At 40.4% G+C, this 13,430-nt stretch overlaps 1 protein-coding gene across 1 annotated transcript in view; it reads left to right on the top strand.

Annotated features, from left to right (window-relative positions):
- The window catches only part of jph3b (junctophilin 3b), a 426,338-nt gene that overhangs the window by 310,523 nt on the left and 102,385 nt on the right, over nt 1–13,430 (top strand). The window lies entirely within an intron of this gene.

A 13,430-nucleotide genomic window follows, 5' to 3' on the forward strand; every position in this document is an offset into this window, starting at 1 on the left:
TTTTTACTCCTATGCATATATCAAGATTTGATCTTCATTTAAATAGAATATGAAATTTTGACTTTGCAGCATTGTATTTAATGAAAAATAAACAGATGTTTACCAGTCTCTAAAATCAACTGGGAGAAAGTTTTTCTCATTCTTCCGTGCAGAATTCTTTCGCCCATGCTGTGTTTAAAGGATGTCCTGCAAGCACAACCCTCTTTAAATCTCCCCATATTGTCTCAATGAGATTTAGATCTAGCCTTTGACTTGGTCAATCCAGAATCGTCTACTTCTTTCTGTCCGGTCATTTCTTGGTGGATTTACAGGTATCTTTAGTTAATTGTTATGTTAAGGTCCACTTTCACTTGAACTTCAGTCTTCTGACATATGGTCTGACATTATCCTCAAGTACCCACTGGACTGGTATGAAAATTATTAAGTAGAAGGTTATAGTATTTTGCTGCACAGAATAACAAGAAACTCAGATTTCAGCTCATTGTCTGTGAAACCTTTCACAGTGAGCAATGTGAGATACAGAAAATGTTGGCAAAGAACCCTCACCAAGTTTATATGATTGTGAAATTTCACCATTCAAAGCAAATCCACATCAGTTTGAAAAACTGTGCATAGTCTGCAGAAGCATATTACACCCTTTCTTTATCCAAAAATGCACTTAGTTGTTTGTCCTGATACAAACAATACATCAGATTATGGAACAAGCCTAGTAACAAATAAGGTTTACTTCTATCTGTCCGGCCATGCGTTTCATGAAGCCAAGTAATATTTGAGCACCAACAGGATCAAGGTGACAGCAAACCCTGGATAGGAAGACAGTCAATAACAGTTCATATTCAGCCATACAAGTCTCATTTACAGCTCTCAATTAATGTGACCTACACATCTTTGGGATGTGGGATAAAGATCCATGCAAATATGAGGAGAACATTCTAACTCCAGTCTCTTGGACCTATGAGGCAACAGTGCTAACCTCTATGTCACCTTACTGCCAAGATTTAGAGTCCTTAGAATTAAACTCATCACTAAAAAGGTCTGGGGCCTCATGTATAAAATATGCTTATGCTTGGAAAAGTACAGGATTTATAAAATGCAAATCTGGCATGAGTCCTACGCAGACTTTTTTACAGTTGGCATTTCAGCGACTCCAGGAGGCAAGAAAACGAAGCGAACAGAAAATCTCATTTCATTCCAAATTTCAGTGACGTGTCATTCCGGTGTTCTTGAACTAATTAAATTATAGTCAACTGACATGTTCTCTCAATACAGCCATCTCCATGTTGGTAGTAATGCCTAATGCGTGTGCTTAACAGTAATTGCCTTAATGTGTAGCCTATCTATTTTGTGTATAAAAAGGGTGTGCTGTGTGTTGTATGATGTAACTGACAATGGCAGTATTAGCTCTTTTGGAGGATATCACCAGGCTACGCAAGGAGAGAGTTTTCAGGGATCACAATGATTTTTGGCTCTTGAGGATGACTGGCTTATAAGCCAATTGAGACTTCTTAGGAAACATCCTCTTGGAGCTGTGTGCTGAATTGGTGCCTACATTACAGAGACCATCACACAGAAATTACACAATTCCTGTTCCATTACAGTCTTTAACAACCAAATGGTATTTGGTAGTGGGCGCTTTTCATCCTGAATGAACAGTCAGGAATCTCACAGTTATCCCAAAGCCACGTCATGTCATCTGTATGGGATGGTATAATTTAAGTGCTACCCAGAGACATCCAATTTTCTTACGGTCAGGGTGAGCAAGCTGAGATCAAAAGGCAATTTGCAGTGATTGCTAATTTTCCTAATGTAATCAGTGGAATTGGCTGCACACATGCTGTGATAAAGGCACTATCAGAGAATGAATTTGCCGTAGTAAACAAAAAGTACTTCTATTCAATCAATATACAGATATGTGATGCTTAAATATGTCTGGCTAACATTGTTGTGAGGTGGCCCACTTTAATCCATGTTTCCTTTATTTTAAGAAATAGTAGAGTGGGAAGCAGACTTTAGGGTTCTGCTGTGTGTAATGGTTGGCTTCTTGGTAAGTAAGCCAAATTAATAGGGTTGTACATAAGTTTTGTACATAAAGACAACTTGTATAATCTTTCAGTTCATAGTGGGTACATCTCAAGAAAGGAGATGTATTGAAAGGTACTCTGTGCACACAATCAGTGATAGAAAAGACCATTGGTTAAAATGTAGACGACAGTTTCTGATCTCATTGAGATCTGCTGTACACTGCTCTTCAGCCCCTCAAAAGTTTGCCACATTGTGATGGCTTGTGCAGTATTGCGCTTCATAACACAGAGACATGTACTGCCATCTGAGGTATAGTAGGCCAGGATAAGGGCATAAATGACCCAGACCCTGTCCCTCAGGAGATCAGTGCCCTGGATAATTCAGAAACATTTGAATGTTGACGTTGAATGTAAAGAGACTTGTTTGTATTACAAAATTGACATTTATCTGCAAAATGATTTTATTTTTTTTTTAGTTTAATAAGAATGTTCTTAATATTTCGCATTTCTTTGCATATAGCCTGCCTCAGTTCATGCTGTGTACTGGTGGCTGTGGTGGCACTGCATGATGGCACATTGTTATTGCTCCCTACACTCAGCTGCTGTCACTTGCTCCCATCCTTGTTTTTTGACTCCAGCAGAAAGACCATCAAAACAAATGTTTTGGTGGTTCTTCATTCACTGAAGTTTAGTTTTCTGTGTTGTAAAGCTGTCACTCTTGAACATGGCCGAACTGATATGGCAATTAGGTCCAGAATATTCTAAAAAGCCATTTTTAGACCATATATGGCTACTGATGGGGTGATGATGGCTAAACGCCTGTGCATGAGTGTATCATTTTCCGTTGATTTGAAATAAATAAAGGAACCTGGCATGGCATGTGGCATATTTACAGTTTTATAAGCACTTTTTTCTTTGTGTATATGCTGTTTTTGCCTTTGGAGTGTAAGCAAAATCTTAGCATGGAATCTAAGCATGTTTTTAAACATGAGGCCCCAGGTGGAATAAGAAAAGATTATCAGGAATGTTTGCAGATGAAATTTATTTTGTGTATAATTTTTCCATATTTTTTCCTACAAAGTTATTTTTATTTATTTTTTCATCCATTTCATCACTTTGCAGACCCTGTATTTGTCCACCTGGAGTAGACTTGTTTGATGTGGACAGACAGGCAGACAGTCCTGCGGTGGGCTGGCACCCTGCCCTGAGGTTTGTTCCTGCCTTGTGCCCTGTGCTGGCTGGGATTGGCTCCAGCAGACCCCTGTGACCCTGTGTTAGGATATAGCAGATTGGACAATGACTGACTGACTGACTGACAGACAGACAGACAATGCTGGCATTATGTGCTTTTGAACTTTATATGAATACAAGAAATAAAAATAAAGCTATCAGTAACATTCAATTTTTCAAGGAAAGATATTATTATTGGTCACAAGGAACATGAGTCATTTTTTTTTGTCTAATCTCAAAAATCTCTCAGACAATTTAAATTAAAAAAAAATGAAAAAGAGGTAGATTTGGGTAGATACTTTTATCCACATGCTGTCTTCTGCCTGGATTCATGCATATGCGACTTTTCTTTAGTTAGTATTTGTAATCGTGTGATTCCATCTTCTGTGGTCAAACAGCAGTGAGAACTGGGTCTAAATGAAATGTTGGGACATCAACCAGGTCATCCCATTTAATGCATCACACAAAGTAAAACAATCACACGATAATGCTAAATAACAGAAATATAGGCTATAGCCTTTTCTTAATTCAGTAATGCTGCTCGGTTGAGTGGGTTTTGCCTTTGTCAAACTCCTTCCTTCAGTCTGACTTGAGTCAAAGTGTGATACCTCCTTCTGAGGATGCCCAGCTTTATAAGACCTTGCCCGGAAGGGGCAGAGTCAGTTGCCGTCACTGGACTTCTTCTTGGCGCTGTGGAGGTAGAAACAGGTAAAAATGTTACCAACAGCGCCTTCCTCATTCCAGAGTGGTATTAAATACCTCAGCTGAGCCAGGAAGGTGACCCTCCGACAAGCATGCATGGCAACTCATATACTGCAGCAGTGGAGGTAGAGTGTCACACTGATGGTGCTGGTGCCCAGAAACAAGGAGACTGGGGTTCAAGTCATATGTTTGCTTGTTCTTTCTGTTTCTCCCATGGTCTGGAAGCATGTTGGTTAGGTAGACTGGTGATGCTAAATTGTTGTGTGTGGGTGTGTGTTCACCCTGCAATGGGTTAGCATACTTCCCAGGGACTCTTCCTGCCTTGTGCCCAGTTCTTGCTGGGATAGGTTCTAACTTCCCTGTGATACTCCCCTGTAGAAGTGGGTTTAGAAAACTGATGGATGTTTCTGCAGCAAAGGAACAATGAATGCTAATCTGTGTAAACAAAAAAGGTTAAAGGACTCAGTAAAATCTATAACAACATAAATATGTCAATTCCATATTAGTATATCCTATCTTGTGTTTAAGGACACATTTTCTTGCGTTTTGCACTACCAATACAAAGCATTGACTACATACAGTATTTCAGTAGAGTAAATTCAGCGTACTGTTTATTAAAGAGAATTAGCGAAGGTCTAAAAAGGCTACTGATGACAAGACTAAAAGCCAAATTGTTCTTCTAATTTGCTATATAGTGCTTTCAATGAGCCCAGTTTGCCTGTTCTGTACATTAACCAGGTCATCATGACACCATTCTGCAAGCTCCCTCGGGTAGGCTGCTTTGCTCCATTGTTACGTCTTCCAGTGCTTCTAATCCCAAGATGATGTCATATCACTCTAAATGGGGGCATGTGAACTTCCTGTCCTGAGTTTCACAACCAGCATATCTATCCCTATTAAGAGCATCACCAAGATTTAACACAAATGTCTGAGTAAATGGGACTCTCTTGAGGAATGGCATTTAGAATGTGACTCTTAAAGTAAAATAGCACCAGTAACAGTCTAGTAGGGTTGATTATTCTATGGTGGCATAAGTGAAAGAGTTCTAAAAAAGAAACATTATAGAGATACAACACGATACATTTTATTTTTATAGAGCCCAAAATCACACAAGGAGTGCCGTAGTGGGCTTTAACAGGCCCTGCCTTTAACAGCCCCCTAGCCTTGACTCTCTAAGAAGACAAGGAAAAACTCCCAAAAAACCCTTGTAGGGAAAAAAATGGAAGAAATCTTTGGAAAGGCAGTTTAAAGAGAGACCTCTTTCCAGGTATGTTAGGCGTGCAGTGGGTGTCAAAAAAGTGGGTAAATACAATACAATACACAGAACAAAACACAAGTAATGCTCAATACAATAGTGCAATAGAAATATTACAAGTACAGAGCAGAGTTCAACAGTAGATGATATTACATAATACGATTTGGATTTGTTCAGAGTCCTGGAGACCTCGGCCATCAAGCTGCCTCCCCCTATTGGCCATTCCACAGCTGAGGCAGCCAATCCGATGAAAGGACCCCTCTGCCCAATAATGCCTGCGATCCTCCATCAAAGGTGACTTTACCTTAGGCAGACAAAACAACTTGGCAGTAGGGCAGTGGCACCAAATGCCACATTTGAGTACCAAGAAGAGAAACAGAATAGGTTAGGATTAGTAACAAATTATAACTATCATATTACTTATGTTTTAGTGCTAATGACTAACAACAGAGATGAGGTATGTACAGTTAACACTAGAATTCAGGAAGCCTACAAAAAAGCTCATAATCCCGGCCCACCTTAAATCCATTCGCACCTCTCCATTAGAGTCTTTTGTTTTGCAAATGTGTCGATCCACAGAAGCAGCAAGCAGCAAGCAGCCTGCTATCCCATTCCTCCCTGCCACCGCCGGAGCTCATCTCAGGCAAAAAGCTCTCCCAGCTCAAGCCAATGCTCCTTATCTGTGTGTGTAGTGCCTGAAGTTGTATTGAGTAAATAATATATCATCATTTGGAATACATACATTTCGTGTGTGTTCCGTGTCTACAATGATCTGTGTAAATTGTAGGACGAAGTGCGAGGCAGGAAGAACAAATAACTAAAAAAGAAACGTTTTTCATATTTTTGTAATAATTGACACAATGTAGACATGAAGTTTATAATGTGTGAAGACTGAAGTCCAAATATCAAATAAACATTTTCACAAAAGGTACAAGTATAGCAAAACAAGTGTGTTTTTATTTAAGAATATAACCATAGAAAAAGAAGTCAGTTTAGGGTACAACACTGACACAACAGCTTTGGTGGCACTCTAATAAGATATGACAGCTTTGGTGGCGCAACGGTAAGAACTGCTGACTGGTAATCAAAAGGTTGCCGGCTCGATTTTGAGTGTGTCCATTTTGAGTAGTGAGCTGCACTTATTTTTACTATTATACAATAAAAACATACATTTGATTTGAGTCTGTAACAGCCGGTATAAATTTATGGTACTTATAAAAGTTAGTTTTTTTTTTTTATTCAGGTTTATTCTCCTAGTCACGTTAACGCTCCCCCCAATCTGACATTGCTGTTTTCACATAAAGACATGCTATAATAGAGGTTAACTCAGATGAGGATAAGGGCTCTATATCAGAGAAAGAGAAAAGAAGCCCTCCCTGCAAGAAACGTCCACTCACACATAAGAACAACGCAGCTGCACCAGCCGTAAAGGCAAAAAATGGCACCGTTTGGATGCAGCAACAGGTCGGGCATCATCCTGCCAGTCAATGTGCCACACGCATGTCCGTCAAAGAAAAAGCAGGGCTTACAAAGCTCACCAAGGTGTCATGCAAAGTCCTGTTTGTGATCATGTTTTGTGATGGCCTTTATATGAAAAACATTTACATGTTACTTATATAAAAGCCAGATCGAATGTTATTTACCTATTTACCTTGATTTATTTACTTATCTTCCTATAGCGTAAAGTCACAAGTAGACTGCAGAGCTTCCTATGTTTGATCAACATGGGCATGTTGACAAAGTACATGTATAATGCCACGAAAAGAGCATGCTGACAGTTCAGTAGGCGAGCAATGGTACGAGAATGCAGTCAGAATTTTTTTGGGCACATACACCATCCAGATCTAAACACTAGCGTGGAGAGTCGCTCGCGTACTGAAGAGTCTATAGCTGCACGTGGAAGCTGCCATCGTACTTTTGCTGTTGCTGTACTTTGTGGCAAAAGCACCTGCCACAATACACACATACAAAATTCTCTCCTTCTGCCTGCAGTTGAGTGTTGCCCACTGTTTCCTGACTCTGACACCCATACATGAGGCTGTGGTCATTCTTTTAAATCTGGACCCAGGAACTGCTTTCAGTACCACACTCAAGTCGTCCGGAGCATTTCCGGGTCGTGAGGCTGCGTTCCTGTGGGTGTCTTAATTGGGTTCAGCTCTGAGGGACACTGTCACCTGCCGTGTGGGGGAATGAACTGCTCCTGGTATGCCCGTGTGCCCAGTGCATCCCATATGGCCTCCTGGCTGGGCAAGAGTCCAATCTCTATCATACATAAACACACATTTCAAGTCAAACACACTACTGAAAAACCCTATCTAAAACCCTTTTCATCTAATTGAGGGTTGTGGGCAGCTGGAACCTAACCCGATAACACAGGGTACAAAGTAGGAACTTGTCTTCTTTGCACAGTGCCCATTGCTACACACACACTAACAAAAGGATACAAACACAGGGAGAACATGCATGCTCCACATGAGCAAAGACTGGGCACAGAATTCAGATCCAGGATGCTGGGTTTAGGAGGCAGCAGTGCTGAACATTTTAAAACAGAAAGAAAACTCAAACACTAAGAAAAAAAACATGGCAAAATAATTCTGTTAACAAAAAACCACATAACAATGCAAGAGGACATGCAGAGCACACAGGCTCCACAGAGATGGCAAAAATGAGTAATGGGATTTTAATACTTTGAATTACTGTATCCATATAACCTCCTTTCTGAAATTTTGCAGATTTATTTATTTATCATTTTAATTCAGCATGCACTATATGTGCAAAAATGTCTTCAATTGTATTTTTTTTGGTATATCAATGGCAGCTGATATCACCATTAGTAAGGTGAACCAAAAACAGCTGCCATTTAATTGTGTTCTTTTATCAAAAAGACTAACAGCATTAGATGAATCTACTTTGTTTTTAGCAATTAGAACTTAACATTTTGTGCCACAGAGACATGTCCACTTATTTTGTAACTTTTGCTTCTTTTACTAATGCTCAGCAGTAATCAATATGCTTAATAATTATTTGACAATTCTAAACCCCTTTGGATGGCCAGTTTGACTGCAACCTGAAAGTGGTTTGGTCAGGGTTACAAGATGATCACAGCTTAACCAAAATTGTAAAATATATCAATGCCACATTTTTTAATGTTTATGTTGAAAGCATTGGTTAGTTTGTGTGAATAGTTTAAAATTGTGAGAGAAAAATAACATTTATATTCTTTCTCACCTCTGTATGTACAGTACAGACTGAAGGTATTGCATGTAAACCACTCAAACTATTCAAAAAAGGCAACCATGGTTAATGCCCATGTCTTCAACAGCAATATATCTTCAACAAGAATGACAGAATCATAGCACAGTCTTGAAGTAAAATATCACTTTATATTTTATATATAGCAAGGACTTCTAAGTTCTTTATAAAGCAAATGCATAAAACAGGGCACAGTGAGGAGCTCTGCTGCCTCACATATCCAGTTTTGGGTTGCCATCTTTCCCAAACAACAATAAGCAATGCCCTATGGTAACGAGGGAGGGATGTGAGTGGTGGAATGGGCGTTAAAGGATTTAGGTGTGAGTTTGTAAACAAACCTCACCCAACTCTATTTTGTATTTTCTAACAAGTATTGGCTGCCAAATATATGAACTATATTCACTGACAACACCAAAGTAAAACACAGCTCCTAAAATATTGTAACAATAGCTTCAGCAACAGCATGTACAGTTAGGTCCATAAATATTTGGACAGAGACGACTTTTTTCTAATTTTGGTTCTGTACATTACCACAATGAATTTTAAATGAAACAACTCAGATGCAGTTGAAGTGCAGACTTTCAGCTTTAATTCAGTGGGGTGAACAAAACGATTGCATAAAAATGGGAGGCAACTAAAGCATTTTTTTAACACAATCCCTTCATTTCAGGGGCTCAAAAGTAATTGGACAATTGACTCAAAGGCTATTTCATGGGCAGGTGTGGGCAAGTCCGTCGTTATGTCATTATCAATTAGCAGAAAAAAGGCCTGGAGTTGATTTGAGGTGTGGTGCTTGCATGTGGAAGATTTTGCTGTGAACAAACAACATGCGGTCATAGGAGCTCTCCATGCAGGTGAAAGAAGCCATCCTTAAGCTGCGAAAACAGAAAAAACCCATCTGAGAAATTGCTACAATATTACGAGTGGCAAAATGTACAGTTTGGTACATCCCGAGAAAGAAAGCAAGCACTGGTGAACTCAGCAACGCAAAAAGACCTGGACGTCCACGGAAGACAACAGTGGTTGATGATCGCAGAATCATTTCCATGGTGAAGAGAAACCCCTTCACAACAGCCAACCAAGTGAACAACACTCTCAAGGGGGTAGGTGTATCGATATCCAAGTCTACCATAAAGAGAAGACTGCATGAAAGTAAATACAGAGGGTGCACTGCAAGGTGCAAGCCACTCATAAGCCTCAAGAATAGAAAGGCTAGATTGGTCTTTGCTGAAGAACACCTAAAAAAGCCAGCACAGTTCTGGAAAAACATTCTTTGGACAGATGAAACCAAGATCAAACTCTACCAGAATGATGGCAAGAAAAAAGTATGGAGGAGGCATGGAACAGCTCATTATCCAAAGCATACCACACCATCTGTAAAACACGGTGGAGGCAGTGTGATGGCTTGGGCTTGCATGGCTGCCAGTGGCACTGGGACATTAGTGTTTATTGATGATGTGACACAGGACAGAAGCAGCCAAATGAATTCTGAGGTGTTCAGAGACATACTGACTGCTCAAATCCAGTTAAGTGCAGTCAAATTGATTGGGTGGCGTTTCATGATACAGATGGACAATGACCCAAAACATACAGCCAAAGCAACCCAGGAGTTTATAAAAGCAAAGAAGTGGAAAATTCTTGAATGGCCAAGTCAGTCACCTGATCTTAACCCAATTGAGCATGCATTTTACTTGTTGAAGACTAAACTTCAGACAGAAAGGCCCACAAACAAACAGCAACTGAAAGCCGCTGCAGTAAAGGCCTGGCAGAGCATTAAAAAGGAGGAAACCCAGCATCTGGTGATGTCCATGAGTTCAATACTTCAGACTGTCATTGCCAGCAAAGGGTTTTCAACCAAGTATTAGAAATGAACATTTTATTTCCAGTTATTTAATTTGTCCAATTACTTTTGAGCCCCTGAAATGAAGGGATTGTGTTAAAAAAATGCTTTAGTTGCCTCATATTTTTATGCAATCGTTTTGTTCACCCCACTGAATTAAAGCTGAAAGTCTGCACTTCAACTGCATCTGAGTTGTTTCATTTAAAATTCATTGTGGTAATGTACAGAACCAAAATTAGAAAAAAGTTGTCTCTGTCCAAATATTTATGGACCTAACTGTGCATTGCATAGTCTTGTTTCAGCAACAGCTGTCTTTATTGTTTCTTTCTCCATGTATATTTTAGGTTGCTTCTGGCAGCCTGAAGTATTTGCTTGTTATTTAAAACCATGGTTTGAAGTTCAGCACAAGACATGCAAAAATTCAACGTTACAAGAAGTTCACCCTTGATGAGTTCCACCTTATTCTTGTCCATTTTAGAGCCACCTTTCCACAAACCTTTTAGATGATTGTATGCTCAAGATGAAGGACAGCACAGACAGCATATTTGGGAGATCTACTTTCTGAAATACACCCATCCACTGTGCAGATGTACTTTGGGTTTTCCATTGATCATCTTTGCTGAGTCTCTCCAAAATGGTGGTAGCTGTTATACACTCATCATACAATTTATCCATGTCAAACTTAGGAAGTTGACCTTTCTAACATGCGCATGAGCTATCCTGGACAGTGATGGGCTGTATACAGTACAGCCAGTTGTCCTCTGATAGTAGTACAGTAGACCCCCGCGAAGTCAAGGTTCAGGGTTCCCTGACTCAATCGTTTGTAGATTTTTTCTTAGAACCTAACTATTAATTGTTAGCGGAAAGCGCAAATATCCTCCACAATTTTTTATGGCTTTTTTTGTGGCAATATTGTGCTGCAGAGAGAACAGGAAGCAACCGCTGAGGGAAAAGTGGTTTGGGATGGTGACAGTAGCCAATCCGAGAGCGTTATTCATTTCTCCTTGCTGCTGATTGACTGCTGCCATGTGACACGTCTCCAGGTGAGTGGGTTTACCACCGCTGAGGGAAATGTGGTTTGGGATGGTGAAAGTAGCCAATCCGATAGCGTTATTCATTTCTCCTTGCTGATGATTGACTGCTGCCTTGTGACGTGTCTCCAGGTGAGTGGGTTTACCACCGCGGTTTGGGATGGTGAAAGTAGCCAATCTGAGAGCGTTATTCATTTCTCCTTGCTGATGATTGACTGCTGCTTTGTGACGTGTCTCCAGCTGAGTGTCCTCATGTTTTCCAGTTTGTTACTGTTTTGTTATTCTTAAACGCACACAATGTCTTCGAATCGCCCTGCACTTTCTAAGGTTTCTGGAACTGAGCCTAAGTGCCAGAAGAAGTTTAAAACACTCCAGGAGAAGGTTGAACTACTGGATTTGCTCCGGGAACTAAAAAGTTATGCTGCAGTAGCATGCCACTATGGCATTAATGAAAGCACCGTATGCTACATAAAGAAGAACGAAGCAGCGATCTGGAGTACCATATCTGTAAGTTTCTGTGATAGTGCCAAAAAGGTAACGACTGTCAGGAATAAAAATATCGTCAGGATGGCATCTGCCTTGCCACTGTGGATCACCGACTGCAGGAAGAACATCCCCTTGGGCAGTAACATCCTCCGTGAGAAAGCACAGTAATTGTACCAGCAGTTCGCTACAGGAGACAATGTAGGAACTTCCTATCACAATGTTCCTGAAACCTATAAAGAAAAGACATTACGAAACACCACCAGAAGAAGACCCGTACAAAGATACGACTCCTCCTGAAGTGCCTGAAGAAGAGGCGCCACCCGAAGAGTTTTAAATCCTGTGCATCGTACTGCACAGCTACTTCATCATCATCATCAATATCATTTATCATTGGTGAGTACCATACATTTTACTGTATTTTAATTAAATGAAATTATTATGTATTTACTCTACTTATAACAAAGAAAACTACAACACATACCAAAGAAAATGCGCTTGCATGAATTACAGTACGTATAGCGGTAACATCGGTATTTTACATTCTAGCATCGCGGGAGACATAACAGTACAGTACTGTACAGTATACGGGTTTACCTTTACATTCTGTTTATAGGTAATTTATTAAGGTAATTTTTTAGGCAATGTATTAAGCTGAGTTTGCAACGAAATTAAAGTGCTTTGGGGGCATACTGTATTTACGGTTGAAACTATAAAAATAGGCATTTAAAAGGCATTTTTTAACCACATCCAAAAGTCTTGGTTTTTCACAATTCATGGGTGCTCTAGCAACGTAACCCCTGCAAATTTTTGGGGATGTACTGTATTGAGACATTCTGTACACTCGGCAGTATTGGCAACACATGTGGATAGATGTTTCATTTTCACCTTGGTTAGATACCTATAGAAACAATCAATCATTGCAGCTTATGTTACTGATCTCAAGTGTCTTTACATTTTCAAAAAGAGAATGTTGTTACAGAAAGGAATATAGACTTCAACTACATCTTTTTCATCGTCATGCACCTCGGCACCATCCACCATCAGCATTGGTGGTGTTTTAATGTGTCTTTGACATACTTTCACCAAGTCACAAAGTGGGACTGCAGTATAGCGGGGTCCACAGCTCATGTCAAAATGGACAGTTTTTAAAATAAATAATCGCCACACTCGTGGCTTAGCGAGGGGGCGTGGTGGTGTGTGGCCGAGCAGTTCCCGGGGAGTTTGTGATGTGGGCGGTTCTCACTTAAGTGCACAGGTGAGGAGTCGTCAGCATCCGTAATTGTTCCCGGGAGCTGCTGATTGCCACAGCTGATCCACGTCCCCGTGATATATAGAAACACGAAGCGGCTAGTAGGGGAAGATGGAAAAAAAAGAGAAAAGAAAGACGGAGGTTTTGCAGGGAAGAAGGCAAGAAGCAGTGAGGAGAAAGCCGGTGTGTGTGAGAGAGAGAGCGCGAGCGAGCGCAGGCTCGCAGGCAGCTGGACAGTTGAGCCATAGCAGGGTGTTTGGCCGACACCTAGGGCAGTCGATTGTGGTCGCTCCCGTTGAGCATTCTGTGAGGAGCAGGAATGACCAGAAGAAGGATGGCTCGCCGTGGAACACAGAAGGAGTTG

Source organism: Erpetoichthys calabaricus, chromosome 9 (genome assembly GCF_900747795.2).
Source record: "Erpetoichthys calabaricus chromosome 9, fErpCal1.3, whole genome shotgun sequence".
Classification (NCBI taxonomy): Eukaryota; Metazoa; Chordata; class Cladistia; order Polypteriformes; family Polypteridae; genus Erpetoichthys; species Erpetoichthys calabaricus.